The sequence below is a fragment of the Notamacropus eugenii genome, chromosome X (assembly GCF_028372415.1).
Source record: "Notamacropus eugenii isolate mMacEug1 chromosome X, mMacEug1.pri_v2, whole genome shotgun sequence".
Lineage (NCBI taxonomy): Eukaryota > Metazoa > Chordata > Mammalia > Diprotodontia > Macropodidae > Notamacropus > Notamacropus eugenii.
This window is the reverse complement of record NC_092879.1, coordinates 21,045,940-21,073,515: the sequence shown is the minus strand read 5'-3', so window position 1 is coordinate 21,073,515 and position 27,576 is coordinate 21,045,940. Positions and strand designations below refer to the sequence as shown.

At 35.1% G+C, this 27,576-nt stretch overlaps 1 long non-coding RNA gene across 1 annotated transcript in view; it reads left to right on the top strand.

The window, feature by feature from the left end:
* Positions 1–24,724, top strand: part of LOC140516076 (uncharacterized) — a 48,687-nt gene extending 23,963 nt beyond the window's left edge. The window contains exon 3 of the long non-coding RNA XR_011971281.1: positions 24,217–24,724. This is a non-coding gene — a long non-coding RNA (uncharacterized lncRNA). The remainder of the gene's footprint in view (positions 1–24,216) is intronic.
* Positions 24,725–27,576: the final 2,852 nt, after the last annotated feature.

The following is a 27,576-nucleotide window of genomic DNA, read 5'->3' as shown; positions in this document are numbered from 1 at the left end:
GTAAAGCATGAACAGCAGGTCAGCATCCTGCTTAAAGGAGACCCAAAAAAATGCTGAAGAAAATAACACCTTGAAAAATAGGCTAACTCAATTGACAAAAGAGGTTCAAAAAGCCAAGGAGGAGAAGAATGCTTTAAAAAGTAGAATTAGCCAAATGGAAAAGGAGGCCCATAAGCTCACTGAAGAAAATAGTTCTTTAAAAATTAGAATGGAACAGATGGAGGCTAATGACTTTATGAGAAACCAAGAAATCACAAAACAAAGCCAAAAGAATGAAAATATGGAAGATAATGTGAAACATCTCGTTGGAAAAACAACTGACCTGGAGAATCAATCCAGGAGAGACAATTTAAAAATTATGAGACTACCTGAAAGTCATGACCAAGAAAATAGCCTAGACAGCATCTTTCATGAGATTATCAAGGAAAACTGCCCTGATATTCTAGAACCAGAGGGCAAAATAAATATTGAAAGAATCCACCAATCATCTCCTGAAAGAGACCCAAAAAGAGACACTCTGAGGAACGTTGTAGCCACATTCCAGAGTTACCAGATCAAGGAGAAAATATTGCAAGCAGTTAGAAAGAAACAATTCAAGTATTGTGGAAATACAATCAGGATAACACAAGATCTAGCAGCTTCTGCATTAAGAGATCGAAGGACTTGGAATATGATATTCCAGAAGTCAAAGGAACTAGGACTAAAACCAAGAATTACCTACCCAGCAAAACTGAGTATAATACTTCTGGGGAAAAATGGTCTTTCAGTGAAATAGAGGATTTTCAAGCATTCATGATGAAAAGACCAGAACTGAAGAGAAAATTTGACTTTGGAACACAAGAATCAAGAGAAGCATGAAAAGGTAAACAGGAAAGAGAAACCATAAGGGACTTACTAAAGTTGAACTGTTTACATTCCTACATGGAAAGACAATATTTCTAACTCTTGAAACTTTTTTCAGTATCTGAGTAGTTGGTGAGATTACACACACACACACAAATAGAGAGAGAGAGAGACAGAGAGCACAGGGTGAGTTGAATAGGAAGGGATCATATCTTTAAAAAATAAAATTAAGGGATGAGAGGAATATATTTAGAACAGAAAGGGAGAAATGGAATGGGGCAAATTGTCTCTCATATAAGAGGCAAGAAAAAGACTTTTCAATGGAGGGAGAAAGGGGAAAGGTGAGAGGGAAAACATGAAGATTGCTCTCATCACATTTCATGCAAGGAAGGAATAAAATGCACACTCATTTTGGTATAAAAAACTTGTTTTTACATGCAACTGGGAAATGAGAAATATAGATGATGGGATATAGAAATCTATCTTGCCCTACAAGAAAATAGAGATAGGGATAAGGGAAAGGATGAGTGTGATAGAATGGAGGGCAGATTAGGGGAAGAGGTAATCAGAATGGAAGATGTCTTGGAGTGGGGGGAGGGGAGAGACGGGGAGAAAATTTGCAACTCAAAATTTTGTGGAAATAAATGTTGAAAACTAACAATAGATAATTTTTAAAAATTGGAAAAAAGACATTAGTTGTTTGATAGTGGATAATCATTTGATGTGGACTTGGGAGTCAGAAGGAACATGGGTTCTACAATCTGCTCCAAACAGATTTGAGCCTATGGTAAGTTCTCAAACATATCCAAGCCTCAATTTCCTCACTTATCAAATAGGGATAATACCATCTCCAGGGAAGTTGTGAGAGTCAAATGAGATACTACATGTATAGCACAAATTTGAATCTCCTCTCCCCATCCCCACTCACACTTACAGATCAAGTCCCCAGAGGGCAGCTCTCACATGTCCCTTTAGGGTTTAAAGTGGCCCTGAGGGTGTTTTTGCTATGATAAGTGAGTATTATTTAGTCCACCTGACTCTAATATCTTAGAGAAAAGACTATGATTGCAGTGATAGAGTTGGTATAAAGAATAACAAACCTCCCAGTCAAAGTCTTATTTTCTCACCAGTGCATGCAGTAGTGGAGAAAGGGGGTTCAAGCTTTCTTTGACACGTTTTCATATAGCTAATATTTAGGAGGCAGAGAAGTATGTCAGTGTCTTTGAGTCAATAGTCTTTGGCTTTGTCTGATATCTTTTCAGGGCTGATGGCAGGATAATGGCCTGGTTGTTTGTCTGGACATGGGGACAAGCCTGGGCTGATGTGGGACTGTGTGATATAATGGGCTGTGTGAATGTGTGCTTATTCACCAGTGCAAAACTCAGCCAGAGCAGGGGATTAAAGTGTGGGAAATGATGGTGAAATTTCTGAAATCTCCTAAAATGTTCTCTGGAGGTCAGGAGAGGGTGTATGGATACAAGCGTAGACTGAAGCATTTTGGCAGCTGTGTCTTCATCCCTACCCCATCCCATTTCCAGGCAAATCATTTCTCCTCACTGTGAATCAGTTCTTTCATATGAATGGTGGGGGTCAAAGTACTTGGCCTTCCTACCTCCATATGGGTTTTCTAAAGAAAAATGAGTCCTGTGAAAGGTGCTTTGTAATCATAAAAGCACTTTTGGTGTTCTGCTTACCATGTCTCAACCTTCAGAGACCAACATGAGGAATTCAGCTATGTACTTGGCCAAAGGACAGATTTAGCAGCAGCTGGCTAGTGGTGCTTACTGTTTTTTTTTTTAATGACATGATGAATTCCATGTTCTTTCTCCTGCCTTGTAGCCGCAGCTGGGTTTCAGAGCTTCTTATCCATCCTTTGCTATTGTCAGCTTCTCTATTAATCTCCCCCTAGTTTTGCAACTATTTTACTCTATACAGGTATTTGCATATGTGGATAGGAGTGCATATCTCCTGCTCTTTTGCTGTATTTAAAGATTTAATTCTGTGGCCACCTGACTGCTCAGAACAAAGTAATGAATGCTTCCCTCCCCTCCCCCCTTGGCTGAGATGTCAAAACAGGGGCCTTTGATAAAGGAGCTCACAGGAGAGCCAGTAATTCAGAACCTGGGGTTGCCTTGGAAACAGACCAGTCACCATAGCAACTGGTAATTGGGATCAGCTGATGCTTCCTTCATGGACCCTGAATCCTTCCTCAGCAGGAACTCAGTCTGAAGGGAAGGGCGGGGCTCCTGTATGGAGACTGTTCCTCCTTCTGTACTGCCCTTTTCTCCCAACAATGGGACAAAAAAGTAAGAAATCCAAGCAAGGCAGAATACATGTAATTAATATAACAGGAGCCTAGTAATCCTAAATGCACTTTAGCTCTCTTCCCACAGCCACTTGCAATTTCCCAGGAAGGTTGCACGAACTGACCTGTGGTTTCCAGCCTGGGGCCTGTATTGTCATCCTTGTCTCCTGCAGAGACTTTTCCTGCCTGCCCTCTCACCTCCTTCCACCTCCCTTCAGCAAACAGCAGATGAAAATTCTGCCCAGCTTTTTCAGAAGGAAGGTAGTGGAGGAGGGGGTAACAAAAGTGTGCTGCTTTCTCCCTGGGATCAGCCCTATGTTAGTAGTCCCAATAGTTATAGAGATTCTGCCAGTTTATGCCCCAAACACCTCCATGTTGAAAAATGAAGTAGATACTGATTTAGCCCAGACACAGATGACACATGTAGACACATGTAGAGACACATGTAGAAATGCCATGTTTGAATTAGATGGCCTTTAAGGTTCTTGGTAGCTCTACAGCTGGGATCCACTGTAGATCCACTTCTGACTGAAGCTAGAAAGATGCCTATTACGGGAAGAATATCTTGGACTACATTAACTCATAAAATCATCTGAGATGTTGGTGGAATTTCATACTTAGAGGTAGTACACACATTAAATCTTCAAAGTGTATCTATTATGTAATATTGGGTCAAGTGGCAGTAAGATATTCTTTTGGCTTTGTACAAAAGTGGGGGCTTAAGGTATGGGATATTAGATGTGTTCTGGTGTCATCACAATGTGGGTAAGTTTTACTTGATGTTTTCATCTGATAAAAGTGGGAGTAGGACGGGAAAGCCAGGAAATGATCTTGAAACAGTTAGTTTCTGTATTTCTCTATATTTGTTGATTTTATTTCTCTTTTATAACATTAATATCTATATGTATGTGTGTATTTCCTTTAATTTTATAACAACTATTGATTTCTTTCTGTTCCCACCTTGTTCTCCTGAGCAAAGTCAGTAAGAAACTCATTCCTCAGCTTTGTTCTAGGACTCATGACAGGCCTAAAAGGGAGTTGGCATGAGGGCCAGCACCCCACGTTTGGAAATATCTTTGAGGACAGACAAGTCACCATGGCAATTACTCATTTAGACCAGCTGATAGCTCTGGGAATAATAATTCTTCTACTAGTGAACTTCTAATGTAAATGTTCAAAGCTATGTGTATATCTTGGATTGTACCTTCCAGTAAAAAGTAAAAATCCCTGAATCAGACATCCTCTGTACCAGTTGTTGAACTGTTATCTTTTGTACTATAGAAGCAAAGTGGCTAGGTGGTGCAATAATGGGCCAGAAGTCAGAAAGACTGAATTCAAATCTGGCCTATGAGATTGGGCAAGTCCCTTAACCCTATTTGCCTCAGTTTCCTCATCTGTAAAATGAACCTGAGAAGGAAATGACAAATCACTCCAGTATATTCACTAAGAAAATTTCAAATGAGGTCTCAAAGAGTTGGGCATGACTGAAAATAACTGAATAACTCCAGGAGCAAGAGTTCTGGGACCTAATGTTAGTTATTTGACTGATTATGATTCATTGTCTGTATGAACTTTCCTTTCAATATCTGTTCAATGCTTCAGCTCTTTCAACAATTACAATATCTAATTGAGCAAAAGCAACTAGTGTCAGTGATTTAAACAGTGGAAAGCAGCTAAAGTCTATTGGATTTGCATGAATTTATATGTGCTACGTTGTTACAGAAAAATGAATTTTTATTTTATTAATAAATATCACAATAAGCATCTGACTTTAGGAGTAGGTAGACCGCATTTGTACCACATTCTCCCATGTCTTACCATAAATCAGATGCTAGGTAGAAGAGGATAGTGTATTAGCTTTAGAAGCATTATAGATGAAAAGTAATTATATTTTTATACTTGATTTCAGTTCTATTTTCACTGGAACCATGCACTCAAGAAAAAAAAAAATTGCTTCCAAATCAGAATAGTCCCTTTCACAACTCTTGTGACCATGGCCAAATTTTCTCTCCGTTCTAATGTGAATTATTCCAAGACCCTCCCTAGCTCTTTCTGTTTATAAACTCAGTCATCTTGTGTAGCCAATCCCTCTCAACAGTGAAATTCTATGTTGTGAGGGCTTTCCCAGCTCTGCAATTCTGTGAAAAGTTACATTTGCATCTGTTTTAACCCTTGCATTCTTGGAGTTTGAAGCCAAACTCATGGTATTAGAAAGCTTTAAATCATTTTCATGTAACAGGAGGTAATTATATTAATTTTATTTTGTCATCCAATCATTTTGTCATGTCCAACTCTTTGTGACCCCATGGACACTAGACCCTTCTATCCTCAGCTATCTCTTGAACTCTGTCCAAGTTCGTGTTTATTGTGTTAATTAATGCTAACAATGTGTTAGTGTGTCTATCATGACACACAACCTCCATTGCCATTTTTTCTCATCTTAGTCAAGTTTCAGGTTGACTAATCCTTGGAATTGTTTTTATGTTTTGATGATCACTCTTGTTAGTGATTTGGAGCATTCTTTCACATGATTGTGAATACTTCACAATTCTTTGAGAACTATTTGCTCCTATTCTTTGACCATTTATTTTTGGGGAATGGTCATTAGTTTTACATTTATTTGTATCTCTTGGAAACCAAACCCCTATCAGATAAAGTTGATCACAAAATTTTTCCCCACTTGACCTCTTCTCTTATCTCAGGTGATTTTTTTCAAAAGCATTATCAAAGCTATCTGTTGTGTATTTTACAACTGCCTGCATCCCTTGTTTCTTAAAGAACATGTCTCATAACTGTACCTGTATGAGACATAGGATCTACTTCTCCCAATTTTTTTCATAGTCTGATTATTGATATTAACATCATGGATTCATATAGCAGGTAATGAAGAATATGGTGAAAGGTGTTGGTCTAGACCTAATAGTTGCCAGACTACTTTTCAGTTTTCCCAGCAGTTCTTATCAAATAAGGATTTTTCCCCTAGGTAATTTATGTTTTATACTTGCTCAGGTATTGGGTTCTTGAGTTCCTTTGTTGAGTCTGTTCCATTTATCTAGCTGTATTGTTTAGTCAATATCCAATGGTTTTACAGCCTACTACTTTATATAATATAGTTTGATTTCTGGAAGTACTGTTTTCCTTTTGTCCCTGTTTGTTTCAATTATTTCCCTTGAATTTCTAAAATATCAGTTTTTCCAAAAGAAGTCTTATTATTTTTGAAGGTCTATATAGTATCCCCTTGAAAAGTTAGTGGGTATACATTAAAGGTGCAATTTAACTTTGAAATTACTGTCATTTTATTACGTTGGCACAACCTAGGCATGAGCATTGGATAATCCTCTACTTCTTTGAGTTTTTCTTTATGTCTTTAGGGAAAACTTTGTAGTTGAATCTATAGATGTTCTTTTATGTGCTTTGATGGATCCATCCACAATCCCCCCCCTTTTTGCATTTTGTAGTTTTGAGGAGCAATGGGATTATTCTTTTTATTAGTTTTCTAGTATTTTGTTACTATCATATAGAAAGACTACTGATTTTTTTCAGTTCAAAATTCTTTGTTACCCTAAGAATTCCTTTCGAACTGCTTGACACTTGCCTCTGAGGTGTCTCATCAATACCTTTATCTCCTCTTCCAACGTGACCACCTCACCTAATGTTCTTTGCCTTATTTCACTGATTTCATATTTTATCTTCCCATTTATTTTGCTTCCTGTGCTTTGCATCACTTTAAAAAAATATTTATTTTACTTAGATAAGATTTTGAGAAGTAAATATATTTATTTTACTTTCATAAGATTTTTGAGATGTAAATTTTCTCCCCCTCTCACCTCCTCAAGATGACATGGAATCTGATATAGTATATACATTCATATTAAAGATATTTTCACATTAGTCCTTTTATTTATTTATTTTTAAAGATTAATTTATTTTCAGTTTTCAGCAATCTTGTAAAGAAGAATTAGAATCAATAGATGGAGCCACAAGAAAGAAGAAACAAAACAAAACAATCAAAAAAGGGAAAAAATAGTATGTTTTGATTTGCATTCAGACCCCATAGTTCTTTCTCTGGAGACTGGTAGCATTTTCTATCATGAGTCTCTGGGAATTGTCTTATATCACTGTATTACTGAGAAGAGCTTAGTCTATCAAAGTTGATCTGCACACGATGTTGCTCTTATTAGGTACAATATTATCCTGCTTCTGCTCACTTCACTTGGTATCAGTTCATATAAGTCTTTCCAGGTTTTTCTGAAATTCACCTGCTTATTTCTAATAGTACAATAGTATTCCATTACATTCACATAACACAACTTGCTCAGCCATTCCACAATTGATGGGCATCCCTTCAATTACCAGTTCTTGATCACCACAAAAAGAGTTGCTATAAATATTTTTTTGTACATGTGGGTCCTTTTTTGTGAACTCATTGCAATACAGAGTAATGCTATTGCTAGGTTAAAGGTTATACACAATTTTATAGCCCTTTGGTATAGTTTGAAATTTCTCTCCAGAATGGTCAGATCAGTTCTCAACTCCACCAATGATGCACGAATGTTCCAATTTTCCCACATCATTTCCAGTTTTTATTGTATTCCTTTTCTGTTATATTGACCAATTTTGATAGGTCTGAAGTGTTACCTCAGAGTTGTTTTAATTTGCATTTTTCTAATCAGTAGTGATTTAGAGCATTTTTTTCATATGATGATAGATAGTTTTGATTTCTTCATCTGAAAGCTGTGCCTGTTCATAAAAAGGATATATTTTGAAAGACTGAAGAAATCTAATCAGCACAATAAATAACAATGATTCCAGGGGACCAGTAAGGAAGGCTGCTACTTACCTTCTGACAGAAAGGGATGGACTTGAGGTACAGACATAGACATAGTTTTAGATGTGACCAGTGTAAGGATGTTTCACTTGTCTATGCATATTTGTTAAAAAGGTTTGTTTTCCAATTGTTTTCCATTGTTTTCCAATGGAGGTAGAGGGAAGAGAGAAATGTTTTTCTTTTTTTTTGTAAATTGATAAGAATAAAATTAAATTTAAAATGTATAAAAAAACTGATTCAAATACTATATAATTTATTGGAAGAAAAAGGAAAAAAGGGAAGTTTTACTGAAAATTTCTGTAAAACTAACTATTGTTTTGGTACCTGTGTCAGTGAGAGGCAAAACTGAGAAAGAAATATGAAGATAAATATGCTGCATGAACATGGACATAAAAATTTTAATGAAATATTAACAAGGAGACTATAGAACATATCATAAAAATTATACACTATGAGCAGTCTGAATTTTTATCACGAATGGTCAGTTGTTTTAATATTAGGAAAATATAAAAATTAATTTACTACATTAACAACAAGAATAATGAAAATAAAACAGAGAATTACATCAAATATGAAAAAGGCTTTTCAGAACATCCAACACCTACTCATGCCTGTTTTCAAAAAAGTATGTATAAAGAAACTTTTAAAATTCATGTTATAAGTAGTATGTCCCTAAAATCGAAAGCCAACATCATCTGCTATAAAAATAAACTAAGGACCATTTTAATAAGAATAGAGATAAAGCAATGTGGTCTTTGGCAAAATTGCTGATCAATATAGTGGTAGAAATGTAAGTATTGTGAGAAAAGAAAAAAGAATTAAAAAGAAAAATTACTAGTAATGAGAAAAATATTATCTTCGTTTCATTTGATTATTTTTTATTTCACTTGATTTGTTGTGGCAACTCTAGGGACTAGAAAATTAATTTGAACAATTCAAAATTTCAGAAAATGTCCTTAATATAGAATAATTACATAGGAATGATGTTTTTTTCTGTTATATTATCCAACAGTATCTATCAAAAAGATATAGAACAATAAATACGCTTAAAATATTGGCAGAAAATATAAAATATGTGGGAGTCAGAGTTCAAGAAAACACAAAAATTTGTGTACACAATTTTAAATTTTTTATTATTCCAATTAAATAAAAGATTACAAAAAGAGAGAAACATATCGTAAACTTAAATAGTGAAACAAATGCAAATAAAGATAAAAAGTATTGTGATGTGTAAAGCAGACCATGAGAGAGGATTCAAAATATAAAACAATAAATTTCCCATACAAGAAAAGCTGTATAATAAATACTACACATTCTATTGAGAATTGTCCACCTTTGTTTTGCTTCCTTGTAAGATTTCCTTTGTTCTGTACGATGAATTTTCTACTTAGTACTTTATGACCACTTCTCACCCAAAGAAAACAACAGATAAGTGTGAAGATATATAGATATATAGATATATATACATATATATATAGATAGATAGATATAGATAGATAGATAGATATAGATATGCACACACACATGCATATACATGCACACAAACATGCATGTATAAACATATACGCACATACATGCAAAGATATGTGTATATATGTATATATACACATACGCAAGCATATACATAGTTATACACATACATACACACTTACGTATACATATATACTTAGATTTCGGTAATCTCACATGCCTCTCCTACTCTACCCACCCCTGCCCTGTAAGTATTATAAGGGAGAAAAGAAAAATAAATTGAAAAAATAATCATAGGTAAAGGGAAAACAATATTATCTTTTTTTTTGGTGCAGTTCACAGGGTGATATTTTTGACCATCAAGAGACAATTAAGAAAACTAATTTGAAAGCTTTAAAATTTCAGAAAAACTTCCTTGACACAAAATAATGACATAGGAATTGCCAATTTTGGTGATATAATCCCCAAATAAGTAGCAGAAAGATGGAGGAAAGTAAATACACTTAAAATAAATAAAGTATAAAGAATGTGAGAGTCAGACTCCAAAAATTTAACAGAAATTTTGAGAACCCAATTGTTTAAAGTTTATTATTTCCAAATAAATGCATAACAAAGAAAAAGAAACAAATTGTATAATTAAATAGTGAAACATGAATACAAAGAAGAAAAAAAATTGCGATGTGTACAGCAGAACATAGAAGAGGATTCAAAATGCATAACAACAAATTGCCATTACAAGTAGTTTTAAGAAATACTACGATTGTACCCGGAACTGTCCACCTACCCTTGGCTTCCTTGTAAGTGTTCCTTTGTTCTCTGCAATGGACTTTATACTTTTTGCCCACTTCCTACCCAAATAAGGGAACAAATAAGACTGAATATATTTAAATATACACATTTATTTATTTATAAAATTTATACATACACACATAGATACACACATACATATGCATATTTGTATACACTTAACCAGCAAGATACACACACATGCACACATACGTAGACGTAGAGATACATATTTATACTCATACATACACACTGACATATACATTTAGGTATCAGTAAACTTTGTCTCCTCCCTTCCCCCTTCCCTGGTAGGAAACGTAAGTGAGAAAAGAAAAATTAATTAAAGAATCATCCCATGTTAAGGGAAAATAGTATTACTTTTTTTGTGTGTGTGTGGTTCAAAGAATGATTTTTTTTTTGGCCACTCAAGAGACTACTAGAAAACTAAATTGATCAATTCAAGATTTGACAAAAATTCCTAGAAACAAAATAATGACGTAGGAATTGTCACTTTTTTGTTATATTGTTCTCAAATATGTAGCAGAAAGACATGAAAAAAAAACACATTTCAAAGACCTAGGGAAAGTACAAAATATGTGGGAGTGGACCTCCAAAATATACACAGAAATGTTGTGAACACAATTTTTTAGATTTTATTCAAATAAATTTCCAAATCACTAAATGTAAAAGAAGGAAAAGAAACACACTGTGAAAATAAATAGTGCAACTTAAATACAAAATGGAAAGAAAAAAAAAGAATCGCGATGTGGACTGCAGACCATAAGACAGAATGCAAAGTATAGAACAACAAATTTCCATTACGAGGAAATCTTTGTAAGAAATAGTATGCGTTGCATTCAGAACTTTCCATAGTATCTTTGCTTCCTTATAAATGTTTTAGTGTTGTCTGCAAGGGACCTTTCCCTTTCTTCTTTTTGCCCACTTCCCACCCAAAAAAGGCAACAAATAAATGTGAATATAGTTCTATATACACATATATTTATATAAATAAGTATATTAAATATATGAAACATAATTTATACACACAAACATATATACCTATATACACATGTATAGCTACACATACATGTTTACTCATATACACAGTAAGACATGTATATATGTATGTATTTATACATACACATACATACATAGACACACAAATATATACCAAGTGATACATTCCCATACATAGAAATATACCTATAGTTAGGCATCTGTAAAACCCTCCCCTCCCCCATATACTCATGTATACTTGCACATATATGCATACACATATATACAGCAAGACATATATATGTGTATATATGCGTGTGTTATGTATATACACACAGACATAAATAGACATGCATATATACAAAGTAATACAAGTTGCCTCACACTGACATATACCTATACACTTAATCATCAGTAAACACCCTCCTTTCCCCTCCCCTCTCTCCTGTCCTTTCTGCCTTACCTGGTAGGAAATGTGAGAAACGAAAAATTGATTAAAGTATCATCCCATGTTCTGGGGAAAATAGTATTATCATTTTTTTTGTTGTTCACAAGATGATTTTTTTGACTACCCAAGCAACAACTCAAAATTTATATTTATATATGTATGTTTATATATATCTCTATATGCACACATATTGATATATGTACATATACGCTTCTACCTACAGATATATGTATACACGTATACACAGAAAAATATATATTAGTGGACTTATAGGTATGTACTTATGTATTAGCACGCATACACACTGACATATGCCTATACACTTAGGTATCAGTACACGTCCTCCACTCCCCTCCTCTTCTCTCTTCTTCCCTCTTCCCTTTAGTACTTTCACTCTCAAGTAATGTACATGAGAAAAGAAAACTAATCAAAAGAATAATCATAGGTTAAGGGTCAAGAGTGCTATCTTTTTTTTTGTGGTTCACAGAATATTTTTTTAACCACTGAAGAGAGAAGTAGAAAACTGATTTGAACAATTCAGACCTTCACAAACCTTCCCTCATATAAAATAATTACATAGGAATTATCATTTTTGGTTATATTATCCAGAAATATGTAGCTAATAGACATAGAAAAATAAATATCTTTAAAATACCTACAGATAGTACATAACATGTGGAGTCAGTCTCCAAAAATGCATGCAGAAATTTTGTGAGCAGTGCTTTTTAAAGTTTATTATTTCTAAACAAATGTTAAAAAAAGAAAAGAAATACTGTAAACCTAAATAGTGAAACTTAAACATAAAAAGAAAAGAATTTCAACGTGCACAGTAGACCATAAGAGAGAATTCAAAATATACAATAAAGTTCCTATATATTTCACTTCACAGGATGATTTGTTTTGACCACCCCAGAGAAAGCTTGAAAACTAATTTGAACATTTCCAACCTTCAGAAAATTTCCTTGATATAAAATAAAAACCTAGGAATTGCCATTTTTTTTCAGTTATAGTATCCAGAAATATCTAGCAGAAAGACTTAGAAAAATAAATACATTGAAAATACCTAGAGAAAGTATCAAATATGTGAGAGTCAGTCCCTGAAAATGCACACAGAAGTTTTGTGAATGCTATTTTTGAAAGTTTATTTATTATTCCAAATAAATGTTTAAAAAGGGAAAGAAACATATTGTAAACCTAATTAGTGAAATTTAAATATGCAAAAGAAAAAAAAAGAATTGTGATGTGTACAGCAGACCATAAGAGAGGATTCAAAACATACAACAATAAATTTCCATTGCAAGTAAATCCTTGTAAGAAATACTATGCATTCTGTTCAGAACTGTCCATCTTTTCTTTGTTTCCTGATAAATTTGTCTTTGTTCTCTGCTATGAACTTTTTACTTTGTCCCTTTTGCCCATTTCATATCCAAAGTGTACAACAAATAAGTGTGAATATAGTTATATTTACACGTATATTTATAAAATTTATACATGTACATACATATATACACACATATACTGACATATATGTACATGCATACACATATAAATTCATAGACATACAGATATATACATAGTTATACACATACATACACACTGACATATACACTTAGATATCAGTAAATATCCTGTCCTCCCTTCTTCCTTCCCTCCTCCCTTCCCTTCCCTGGTAAGTAATGTAAGTGAGAAAAGAAAAATTAAGTTAAAGAATAATCACAGGTAAAGGGACAACAATACCATTTTTTGTAGTTCACAGGATGAATTTTTCACAGATGATCTCCCTCAGAGAAAACTTAAAAACTAATTTGAACAATTCCGACCTTCAAAAAACTGCCTTGATATAAAATGGATGCCTAGGAATTGTCATTTTTCCAGTTACATTATCCAGAAATATCTAGCAGAAAGACTTAGAAAAATTAAACACGTTGAAAATACCTTGAGAAAGTATAAAATATTTTGGAGTCAGCCTCGAAATATGCACGCAGAAATTTTGTGAACACAATTTTTAAAAAGTTTTTGTTATTATTTCCAATTAAATAAATCTTTAGAAAAGGAAAAGAAACACATTGTAAATTCAAAGAGTGTAACTGAAATACAAAAAAGAAAAGGAAAAGAAAACATTGACAAGTGTATAGCAGACTGTAAGAGAGGATTCAAACTATACAGCATTCAATTTGCACTTCAAGAAATCCTATATATTAAATACATTGTGTTCAGACCTGTCCATCTTTCCTTTACTTCCTTAATTTTCTTTTGTTTTCTGCTGTGCATTTTACTTTGCTCTTTCCCCCCCACCCAAGTCTCTAATTAAGCCTGAATATTTTTGTTTACATGCATGTGTATATATATATATGTATATATATGTATATACACACATATACATATATATGTATACACACACATAGACACATACAGATATGTACATACATATACACATACAGTCTGACATATATACTTAGATATCTATAATCATTCTCTCTCCTCCCTTCCCCTCCCCCCCCACTCTTCCCCTCAACTTCACCCTTCCCCTCATATCTACCTACTTAATTTGGGGTTTACTGACTAGATTTATGGCTCAAAGACCAAGTCTTAAACCTGATTCACTCTAGATCTCAGGAAGTGGAGAACAGTAGGTCCCTTCCATGACACCACTTAATGGTTATTTTTTGGGCCCTCCTCCCTCACGCTGATTGTAAATAGTAACTCTTTCTTTCTTGGCCAGGGACTATGAGGGTCTTCCCCTCCCAGTTTGATTTAGCTGTTTTATTAAAGGGGCCATCCCTTGATTCACTTCTTAAAGAGGCCTATTCACTGAATAGGTGCTGCCTCACTCAAAATGACAACTTGAAAAGACCTTAACTTAGAAGGGACAAGATCTCCCACTGCATCCTGGGCCATCTCCAGTTGTCCTGATCTATATCTGACCCCTGGGTCCAGATGGCTTTGGAGGGAAAAATGAGGCCGGTGACCTTGCCCATCCCTCCCTCACTCATATCAAAGTCAATTGCAAGTCATGTCATCTTTCTGATGTCATGGTCATCTTCAAGAACAAAGGTTAAATCACCCAAATACCACAGCAATGTTCCAACCTTATACTGTCTAGTTATTTAAAATATTCCAAAACAACGTTGATAAATAAGGCTGGCACATAGTGTAGTTTCACTGTTTTTCTCTTTTGATGAAATGTATTTTAACCTTAGCTTTATCTAAGATCATGATTACCACCTCTGCTCCTTTTTCTTGATGGATTTTACTCCTGATCTTTATTTATGTTTGTGCATATCTCTTATTTCCTGTGCCTCCTGACTCCTCTTCTTTACTTCTACCTGCTACCTTGCCCTCCTATTACTTAACCTACCCCCTTCAAAGATTCCTCCTTTATTCTCCCATTTCCATTCATCTAAACAATCTTCTATAGCCCCCCCTCATCCTATTCCTTCACCATCCCCTCCAAAAATCCCACCCTTTTACTCTCTTACTCCCAATCTCCTTAACCTTTTATTTCTTTATGAATTTAGAAGACTTTTATACCCTTGAAAGTATAAATGTGTTGTTCCTTCTCAAACTCATTTCCAGTGAAAGTAAGGTTCCAGAACTACCAGTCCCCCTCCCCCATCTAATTCCTCTGTGTCAGTTCTTACTCTCACATCTCATTTCTGTAAGATAATTACTCTTTTTGCCTGTTCCTAAATGGTTTTAGTTTTTAAAATTATATCATACTCAGTTCTACCCCAACCTTTTTTATGAACCACTTAATCTCAGGCATACATTTTACTTTCCTTATACAAAAGCTAAAGAGTCTGCCCTTATTGAGTCCCTTGTAATTAGTCTTTGGTATGTACTTTATATTTCTCTTGGTTCTTTTATGTCAAATCTTCCATTAAGTTCAGGTTGCTTGCTTGTTTTATAACAGAATCTTGACCTTATAACAAAAGTCTGACCCTTCATTAAATGTCCATTTTTGTATTCGTGTAGGAATATACTTAACTTTCTTGGGTATGGTATTTTTGATGATAACCCCAGTTCTTTTGCTCTTAGATATATAGTGTTCCAAGTCCTGTGGTCTTTTAGTGTTGCCACTGCTAGGTCTTGTGTGATTCTGATTGTGGCACCGCCATATTTAAATTGTTTTCTTTTCTTCTTGCTTATAATATTTTATCTTTTAGCTGAGGGGTTTGGAATTTGACTATGATATTCCTTGTAGGATCTCTTTCAGGTGGTACTGGTGGATTTTTTCTATTTCTACTTTCCCTTCTTGTTTTAATGCTTCAGGACAATTTTCTTTAACCATTTCTTGTTTTACTGTATCAAGATTCTTTTTATTGTAGCTTTCATGTAGTCAGATTATTCTTATGGTTTTTCTTCTTGATCTATTCTGTGGATCAGTTGTTTTTCTTATGAGATGTTTCACATTCTCTTCTATTTGCTCATTCTTTATATTTTGTTTTACTATTTCTTGGTCTCTTCTCATTTTGCTGGCTTCCTCTTGCCCAATTCTAATTTTCAAGGAGTCATTTTCTTACTTGAGATCTGGATCTCTTTTTTGAAATTGGTTGATGTTCTTTTCATAATCTTGTTTTTTCTTGGATTATTCTTATTTTTTTAAAAAAAATATTATTAATCTCTCTCATTTGATTTTTGAACTCTTTTTAAAGTTCTGTGGATTCTTTGGGAGCAGGTAACCATTTGACATTATGTTCTTTGGGGCAGGAGAGGCTTTATTTGCTTCAGTATCCTCCTCTGAAGATGAACCCTGTTCTTCTCTATTCCCATAGTAACTTTCTGTGGTTGGATTCTTTCTTCGTTGCCTGCTCTTTATTTTTTAATTTGTAACACTTATATTTTGTAATTACCTCTAGTACTAGGTTATGGTGCTTCTGGCCTCATATCCTCCTTCAGTTCTCTGTAAACACAGTTATAAAGCACACTTTAAACAAATCAAAACAAATCTAGATTACTGGTTTGATATAAATTGCTCATGGTTAGGCTGAATCAATATAATAAAAATAACCCTACGTAAATTAATTTATTTATCCAGTGACATTGTCATTAAGTCACCAAGGGATTATTTTCTAGAGCTATCAAATATAATAAGAAAAGTCATCTGAAAGAACAAAAGGTTTAGAATATCAAAGGATTTAAGGAAAACAAATGAGAAATACCAACTCTCAAATTATATTGTAAAACAGTAATCATGAAAACAATTTAGTACCAGTTAAGAAATGGAGAGGTCAGTTGATGAAACTTTTTAGGTATGCAATATAATTTTTATTATATAAAATTAAAAGTATTTTATACACAAATCAATGCAGCTAAAATTAGATGAGGAGGAAGAAATGGGAAAATCTCTGCAGCATGTTTCTCTGGTAAAGTTCTCATTTCTTAGATATATATGAACTGAGTCACATTTATAAGAATAAGAACCATTCCCAAATGATAAATGATATGAATAAGCCATGTTGAGATGACATAATCCAGATCAATTGTCATATAAAAAAATGCTTGAAATAAAAATAAAGAAATGCAAATTAAAATAATTAAAGGCACCACCTCACACTTATTAGATTGGCCAAGTTGAATAAGAAAGAAAAATAAGAAATGAAGAGGGGATGCCCATTAATTGGGTAATATTTGATCAAATGTTGATACATGCATCCTCACACAATATTGCTGCTACTAGGTATAATGTTCTCCTGTTTCTGCTCCTTTCATCTTGCATCAATTCATATAAATCTTTCCAGGTTTTTTTTTTAAAAGCATTCTACTCTTTATTTCATATAGCAAAATAGTATTCCATAACAATCATACAATTTAGTCATTCCTCAATATAGTCTCTCAATTTCCAATTCTTTCCCATCACAAAAAGGGCTGCTGTAAATATTTTGAACAATAGGTTCTTTTTTCTATGTATTTGATCTTTTTGAGTAGACCTAGTAGTGGTATTGCTGAGTGAAAGGTTATGCATAGATTTATGGCCCTCTGGGTATAGTTCCAAATTACTCTGCAGGATGATTGAATCAGTTCCACCAACAGTGCTTAGTGTCCCAGTTTTCCACATCCCCTCCAACATTTTTCATTTTCCTTTTTGGTCATATTAGCCAATTAGGTATGTGTGCAGTGATACCTCAGAGTTGTTTTAATTTTACATTTCTCTAATCAGTAGTGATTTAGAGCATTTGTTTTTCATATAACTTTAAATAACTTTATTTGTTTTTTTATATTAATTTTAATTATTTTCAGTGTTCTACAATCACTAGCATATAACTTAGATTTTTTTCCCCTCCCTCTCCCTACCTTCCCCCTCCTATACAGTTTTATATAGGTTCTACACATACATTCCTATTAAACACATTTTCACCATACTCATGCCATATAGAAGAATTAAAATTAAAATGAATGGGAGAAGTCATATAACAAACCAAAATGTAATAGAAAAGAAAATGATCTGATACATTCTGTGACCAAATTTCATACTTCTTTCTCTGGATGAGGATGGCATTTTGCCTTAAAAGACCATTGGGAATTTTTTTAAGTCCTTGCATTGCAATGAAGTTCCAAGTCTACCAGAAAAAACTCTCACACACTGTGGTCGTTGCTGTGCACAAAGTTCACCTGGTTCTGCTCCTTTCACTCAGCATCAGATCATATAAGTCTTTCCAGGCATCTCTGAAGTCTTCCTGTTCATCATTCCTTATAGTGCAATAGTATTTCATTACATTCATATACCATAATTTATTCAGCCATTCCCCAGTTGATGGGCATCCCCTTGATTTCCAGTTTTTGGCCACAAAAAGTGCTGCTATAAGTATTTTTGTACATGTGAGACCCTTTCCCATTTTTATGATCACTTGGGGATACAATCCTAAAAACGATATTGCTGGGTCAAAGGGTAGGCATATTTTTGTAGCCCTTTGGGCATACCTCCAAATTGCCCTCCAGAATGGTTGGATTAGCTCACAGCTCCACCAGCAATGAATTAGCATTCCAACTCTCCCACATCCTCTCCAACACTTATCATCTTCCTGTTCTGTCATATTACACAATCTGATAGGTGTGATGTGGTACCCAAGAGTTGTTTTGATTTGCATCTCTCTAATCAATAATGATTTAGAGCATTTTTCCATATGACTATAGATATCTTTAATTTCTTCCTCTGAAAACTGCCTGTTCACATCCTTTGACCATTTATCAGCTGGGGAATGATTTGTATTGTTGTACATTTGACTCAGTTCTCTATATATTCTAGAAATGAGGCCTTTATCCCCAAGATTAGCTGTAAAAATTCTTTCCCAATTTACTACATCCCTCTGAATTTTGGTTTCATTGGGTTTGGTTGTGCAAAAACTTTTCAGTTTGATGTAATCAAAATTATCCATCCTGCATTTCATAATGCTTTCTATCTCTTCTTTAGTCAAAAATTCTTCCCTTCTCCATAAATCTGATAAATACACTGTTCTTTGCTCCTCTAGTTTGTCCATGGTATCAATCTTTATACCTAGATTGTGTACCCATTTGGACTTTATTCTTGTGTACGGTGTTAGGCATGGGTCTATGCCTTGTTTCTACCACACTGTTATCCAGTTTTTCCCAGCAGATTTGTCGAACAGTGAGTTCTTATCCCAGAAGCTGGGGTCCTTGGGTTTATCAAACAGGAGGTTGCTATATTCCTTGCTTACTGTGTCTTGAGTGCCTAGTCTATTCCACTTGCCTAGCCTTCTGTTTCTTAGCCAGTACCAAATGGTTTTGATAATTGCTGCTTTATAATGCAATTTGAGATCTGGTAGCACTAGGCCACCTTCCCTAGCATTTCTTTTCTTAATATTCTGGACCTCTTGTTCTTCCAGATGAATTTTGATATTATTTTTTCCAGCTCTAGAAAATAATTATCTGATAGTGTGATTGATAGGGCACTAAATAAGTAAATTAATTTAGGTAGAATTGTCATTATTATTATATTGGCTCGGCCTACCCATGAGCAACTGATGTTTTTCCACTTACTTAGATCGGACTTTATTTGTGCAAAAAGTGTCTTGTAATTGTGTTCATATAGTCCCTGGGTTTCTTTTGGCAGGTAAACTCCCAAATATTTTATAGTGTCTACCCTAGCTTTAAATGGGATTTCTCTTTCTATCTCTTGCTGTTGGACTTTGTTACTAATATATAGAAATGCAGAAGATTTGTGTGGGTTTATTTTGTAACCTGCAACTTTGCCAAAGTTGTTTATTATTTCAAGTAGTTTTTTTACTTGAAGCTCTGGGATTCTCTAAGTATATCATCATATCATCTACAAAGAGTGAGAAGTTAGTTTCTTCTTTGTGTATTCTAATTCCTTCAATTTCTTTATCTTGTCTAATTCCTACAGCTAACATTTCTAGTACCATATTGAATAATAATGTTGATAATGGACATCCTTGTTTCACCCCTGATCTTATTGGAAATGCATCTAGCTTATCTGTATTGCATGTAATGCTTGCTGAAGGCTTTAGGTAGATACTGCTTATTATTTTATGGAACGTTCCCTTTATTTCTATGCTCTCCAGTGTTTTTAACAGGAAGGGGTGTTGTATTTTGTCAAAAGCTTTTTCTGCATCTATTGACATAATTATGTGTTTTCTGTTAGTTTTCTTGTTGATATGATCAATAATGCTAATAGTTTTCCTAACATTGAATCAGCCTTGCATTTCTGGTATGAATCCTACCTGATCATAATGTATTATTCTTGTGCTAAGTTGCTGTATTCTTTTTGCTAAAATCTTATTTAAAATTTTTGCATCTATATTCATTAGAGAAATTGGTCTATAATTTTCTTTCTCTGCTTTGTTTCTTCCTGGTTTACGTATCAAAACCATATCTGTATCATAAAAAGAATTTGGGAGGACTCCTGCTTCCCGAATTTTCCCAAATAGTCTATATAATATTGGAATTAACTGCTCTTTAAATGTTTAATAGAATTCACTTGTAAATCCCTCTGGCCCTGGAGTTTTAAAATCCTAGGGAGTTCATTGATGGTTTGTTCAATTTCTTTTTCTCAGATGGAATTGTTTAAGTATTCAACCTCCTCTTCTGTTAATCTGGGCAATTTATATTTTTTAAAATACTCATCCATCTCATTTAGATTGTCGAATTTTTAGGCATAGGGTTGGGCAAAGTAATTGCTAATTATTCTTTTAATTTCCTCCTCGATGGAGGTGAGTTCATCCCTTTCATTTTTGATATTGGTAATTTGGTTTTCTTCTTTCCTTTTTTAAATCAAATTGACCAAAGGTTTATCAATTTTATTAGTTTTTTTAATAGAACCAACTATTGGTTTTATTTATTAGTTCAATAGTTTTCTTAATTTCTATTTTATTGCTGTCTCCTTTGGTTTTCAGTATTTCTAATTTGGTATTTACTTGGGGATTTTCAATTTGTTCTTTTTCTAGCTTTTTCAGCTGCATGCCCAAGTCATTGTTCTCCTCTTTTTCTATTTTATTCATGTAGGCACTCAAAGATATAAAACTTCCCCTAAGAACTGCTTTTGCAGTATCCCATAAGATTTGGTAGGTTGTCTCATTATTGTCATTCTCTTGAATGAAGCTATTGATTCTTTGTATGATTTGTTGTTTAACCCACTCCTTCTTTAGGATTAGATTATTTAGTTTCCATTTAATTTTTGGTTGATCTTTCCATGGCCTTTTGTTACATATAATTTTTATTGTATTATGATCTGAGAAGGATGCATTGACTATCTCTGCCTTTCTGCATTGGATTGTGAGGTTTTTATGCCCTAGAACATGGTCAATTTTTGTATATGTGCCCTGTACCGATGAGAAAAATGCATATTCCTTTCTATCCCCATTCAGTTTTCTGCAGAAATCTACCATATGTACCTTATCGAGAGTTTTTTTCACCTCCTTTCTTGTTTATTTTAAGGTTAGATTTATCAAGTTCAGAGAGGGGGAGGTTGAGGTCCCCCACTAGTATAGTTTTGCTGTCAATTTCTTCTTGCAATTCCCTCAACCTCTCCTCTAAGAATTTGGATGCCATACCACTTTGAGCATACATGTTTAGTAATGATATTGCTTCATTGTCTATGGTGCCTTTTAGCAGGATATAGTTTCCTTCCTTATCTCTTTTGATTAGATCTATTTCTGCTTTTGCTTTGTCTGAGGTTAGGATTGGTACCCCTGCTTTTCTTACATCAGCTGAGGCACAATATATTCTGCTCCAACCTTTTACTTTTACCCTGTGTGTATCCCCCCATTTCAAATGTTGTTTCTTGTAAATAACATATTGTTGGATTATGGATTTTAATCCATTCTCCTATCCATCTCCGTTTTATGGGAGAGTTCATTGCATTCACATTCACAGTTATGATTACTATCTGTGTCTTTCCCTCCATTACCTTTCCCACCATTTGTGCTTTTAGTTTTCCCATCTCCCTTCCCCTCCTCAATACAATTTTTAATTTTCAGCACCACCTTCCATAGTCTTTCATTCCTTCTTTCAGCCCCCCTCCCTTTTACTCCCCTTTACTCTTTCTACTTCTTCCCTCCCTTTTAGCTTCCCTCCCCTTTCTTCCCCCTTCCCCTCCTACTGCCTATAGAGCTAGTTTGATTTCTATACTTAATTAAGTTTATTGTTCCCTCCTTGAACCAAATCAGATGAGAGTACCTCTCAAACAATGCTCATCTCCCTCCCCTATTTTCCTCTACTGTAATATAATTTTGTACTTCTTCCTGTGATGTAATTTATCATTTTCTGCTTCCTCCTTTTTACATCTCCTGTTCCAATCCCTTTGTATGCTTGAACCACATTTTTATCATCACATCATTTACTTTTTACCCATTCCCTCTAGCTGTCTACATCCCTTTTATAATTCATAATAGATGTACAATTCTCAAGACTATCAAATATCATCTTCCCTTATAGGGAGGTAGACAGTTTGCCCAAATTGAGTAACAAGTTTTCCTTTTTGCCTGTTTACCTTTTTATGCCTCTCTTGAGACCTGCATTTGAAGATTGAATTTTCTATTGAGTTCTGGCCTTTTTTTAAGGAAGGTCTGGAAATTGCTTATTTCATTGAATGTCCATCTCCTTGCCTGAAATGTCATGTTGAACTTTCCTGGGTAATTGATTCTTGGTTGTAGTTCCAGCTCCTTTCCCTAATGGAATATCCTATTCCAATTCCTTCAGTCTTTTAATGTAGAAGCTGCAAGGTCCTGCATGGTCCTGACTGTAGCTCCTCAGTATTTGAATGGTTTCTTTCTGGCTGCCTGTAGAATTTTCTCCTTCACTTGATAGTTCTGGATTTTGGCAACAGTATTTCTTGGTGTTTTTCATTTGGGATGCTTATTGGGAGGTGAACAGTGGATTCTTTCGATGACTATTTTGCCCTCTGGATCTAGCACTTCTGGGCAGTTTTCCTTGATTATTTCTTGGAAGATATTGTCCAGACTCTTATTTTCATCATGACTTTCTGGTAGGCCAAGAATTCTTAAATTTTCTCTCCTGGATCTATTTTCCAGGTCAGTGGTTTTTCCAATTAGATATTTTACATTTTCTTCTATCTTTTCATTCTTTAGATTTTGTTGGACTGATGCTTGATGTCTCATAGAGTCATTAGCTTCTAGTTGTCCAATTCTAATTTTCATCAAATTGTTTTCTTCAGTTAACTTTTGCATCTCCTTTTCCATCTGTCCAATTATTCCTTTTAAGGAATTATTTTCTCCAGTAAGTTTTTGTACTTCCTTTTCCATTGGTTCAGTTTTCACTTTTAACAAGTTGTTCTCTTCATAGAATTCTTTTTTCATACTTTTATAATCATTGACCAGTTTTTCTTCTATTTCCTTCTTCAGCTGTTCCAGAAAAGCTGTTTGTGCATGTGAGCAGTTCATAGTCCCTTCTGAAGTTTCAGATGGGAATACAGTCTCAATATTCACCTCTTTGATATTCGTGATTTGGTCCTTGTTCCTGTAGAAAAAGTCTATTGTCTTTTTCTTCCTCCTTTACTTCTTGCTCATGAAGGTGAGGCTGTGTGTGTTGTGGCCTCTGGTTCTTTTGGTTAAAAACTGGAGAACCTGGTGCTGAGCTGCTGGTGTGAGATAGCAAAGGACAGGTGCCTTTTTTTCTTTTTGTTTTGTGTTTCCCCATATTAGCCCTGGGTCTAGCTTGTTAAGTGTGGGGGAGGGGTGGTCTGGTCACAGGAGATCTCCTCAGCTGAGCTACAGCAAAGGCAAGCTCAGAGGTTGGTGATCCTGGCTGCCCTATTGTCTTTCAGTTTCCCCTGGATCACTGAGGCACACCTGGGTCCTAGTGCGAGTTTCCACACACACACCCCCCCCCCCCCCCGGGCTCCTTTCCTTCCAGTTCACCTCCACCACAGTAAAAGGAATATTCTTTAGCGATTTTCCTAGCCTCAGGTGCTATGAGATTGTTTGTCTCTTCTGCTGATCCCACTGATCCAAGATTTTTCTGGGGAAATATTTTATGGTTCTTTTGAGGTCAGTAAGATGAGGGGAAGAGAGCATTTACTGATCACTCTGCCATTTTGTCTCCCAGAAGTTCAAGCAGGTGACTTACAGACATTTAATCTGTGAGCTGAAAGTCTCAGGAGTGGCTGAAGCTGATACCTGGGACTCAGAGGCTGTCACTCGCTCCCTTGGCTCCTGCTGGTCTCCTGCCCTGGGCTGCCACTCTGTCTTTCCACCATACTGCCACTGCCTCAGGCCATCCCAGGGGTTTTCTGCTGTGCTGTGGGCTCACTCCCGTGGAACAGATCCTTCCTGTCGACCTTCCAGTCTGTTCTGGTCTGTGAATCTGCCACAGTCTGTCTGCTGTTGGATTCTGCACCTCCAAAATTTGGTCAGATTCTCTTTTTAGAGGTATCTGCAGGAGTTTGTCTCAGAGTTTAGTGAGTAGTTGCTCTCACTCCACCATCTTGGCTCTGCCCCCCAATAGCTTTATTTGTTAAGCTGAAAAATGCCTGTTCACATCCTTAAGCCATTTATTGGTTGGGAAATGGCTAATTTGGTTTTGTGTTTTTTAATAAAATTGAATAATTTTTCTACATGTTTGAGAAATGAGACTTTTGTCAGGGAAACTTGAGGTAAAAATTTTCCCCAGTTTCCTGCTTTCCTTCTAAACTTGTTAGCATGTTTTGTTTGTGTAAAATCTTTTTTAATTTGATGTAATCAGAATTATCCATTTTACATCCTGTGATGCTCTCTCTTGTTAAAAATTCTTCCCTTTTCTAGAAATCTGACACATAAAATATCCCATGATCCCCTAATTTTCTTGTGATATCACCCTTTATGTCCACTTCATTAATGAATTTTGACATTATCTTGGTACACCGGATGACATGTTGGTTTATACTTAGTGTTTACAAATTTGCTTTCCAGTTTTCCCTTTAAATGTATAGTGTGGCCAGAAAGAGTATGATGGAGCCAGCATCATGGCTCAAGAATGTCACTTGTTAAATTTCCAAAATGAACACTTACACCTTGTGAATCAGTAAACATTAACAGTCAGGACTTGATTTATAATTTTGTTGATTGTCTAGACTTCAGAAAATGGCAAAGAATAAATCAGTGATGCAGATTTAACTTAAAAGTATGTCCAGTATACACTGGATTTTTCTGGTTAGATTTTGTTAAGCTTTACCAGCCTGCCATGGTGCTCTGTGCTCTTGAAGAGTGTATGAAGCACTCTCAAGGGTCTGTGCTCCAACCTAAGTCCCCCAGCAGTGTCAGTAATCCCAATAATCCTTGCACCTAATGAGGGACTTTGTCCTGTAAAAAGATTTTGTATGTTACCTTCCAACTCTAGGAAGATTTTAGAAACTTTGGAGCTTGGAAGAATTTTAAGTGTAAAACATCAGATTCTGCAGAAGAAGCATCCCTGTCACAGAGAACTGCAGTCACTTTATGATTATGTGCCCTCTGATTTTTTAGGAATTGTCTAATGAGAATTCACCATTATGTTAGATCTCAAGATTATTTTTGCGAGTGAATATTTTAAAGAAGTTTTTTTAAAACTAGAGTCTGTTTTCCCAACATTTTAAGTTCATTGCTATCAAACTACTACCTTCCATCTGATGGAAGAAAATTTTTCATTGATCTCAAGGTATAGATTTCCTGAGTCATTGCAATAATAATAGATTCTAGACCAAATTGCACTGGGTACTGGATATGGGGGGTGAGAGTGGGCTTGAGGCAAGGGTTGTATTTTCATGACTGTTTTTAATAATTCATATAGATAGAAGTATGTCCCAATGGAGTGGCAGCCCCCTAGTACCATTTTATCATGCAAGTAAGAGTATAAGAATCTGCCCTTCACTAAAAGACCTTATTCCTTAGGTAACTCCATGGGCAAAATCCATTCCTCAGCACAGTGCATAAATCACCAGCTCTGGAATCAAGAAGAACTGAGTTAAAATCTGGCCTCAGATACTGACAAGCTTTATGACCTGGCCAAGCCACTAAATCCCAAATGCCTCCACTTGAAAAATGAAAAAAAAAGTTGAGTATTGGAATAGTAGGAATTGACACTTCTTCCATAGGTGCCAAATGGGTTTCATGCCAAATGATCACTACTGTGAGCATCATGTCCTTTTTTTTATATTGGGTCTTGGTTGATGCTCGGAAAAAAAAAAAGAATGTGTGTAGTAAACAGCTTGGATCCCTCAAATGCATTTGGTTCAGTGCCATGTAGGATCATCTGGTTGACCCTGAAAAGGGCTGACTTATAAGATAAAGCTGTTAATACAATACAGAGACTCTAACAGGACGCTCAGTCAGCTCTTTTCATCAAACATGGCTCTTCTCTGAGCATTGTCATTTATGGAGGGATCAAGACAGGTAGTACCTTCAGACTGATGAAATTTTGACTCTGTGTTAAAATTGTATGTTCTCATCCCACTGACCAACCCTCTCCTAGGAAGTATAATAAGTGTGTTTATAAGTAGCCAGTATAAAGGGACAAAACAGGAAATAAGATTGCAAAGGGAAACCTGGAAGTCACATACAAACAGTCTCTAAGATGAAAGTATTGACTATGTATCAATTGGGGCATGACTTGTATTCTTATAAATTTGACTCAGTTCTCTATATATTTTAAAAATGAGACCTCACTCAGACAATAAAGAAGGGGCATGCCTGTTCTTAAATAATTATCATTCTCAAGTGTACTGATATGTAGGCGTCCATATCCTGATGAGTGATATGCTGAAGCAACATTCCTAACTACATTTGCTACACTTTGCATCACTTTTCCCAGATTTTTCTGCAACCATCCCCTTAATCTTTTTTTTTTGGACCACAATAGTATTCCATCACATTTATATACAGTAACTTTTTCAGCTTTTCCCTAATTAATGGGCATCCTCTCAGTTTTTACTTCTTTGAAACTACAAAAAGAACTGCCTATAAAATATTTTTGTCCATAAAAGGGTCCTTCTCCTTTGTCTTTGATCTCCTTGGAGTATAGATCTAGTAGCAGTAATACCGAGTCAAAGGCCATGTAGGGTTTTATTACCCTTTGGCCATAGTTTCAAATTGTTGTCCAAAATCATTGAACTAGTTCACATTTGATCCCCTTTAGGTAGGGGATTTCTCTCATTCTCTTCATTGTCTGTCTTCTCTTTCTGTCTACTCTAGACTCTTTTTCTCTGTTTCATGACCTCTATAATGGTCTGTTCCCTATCGATTCTCTGTATTCCTCATGGATTCAAAACTTCTGAGGTATTCATTCTGGTTTATTCCCTCTAGGTAATTTCTCTTACTACTTTGTAAAACTTGCCCTGCCAATTCCCTTTTTCTGTTCCGATTCACTTCCAGGAAAATGTCAAATCCTACAGATGACTGAGAATACACTACTGCCCCATGGAAGAACACCCTCCAATACCATACCCCTGATTTT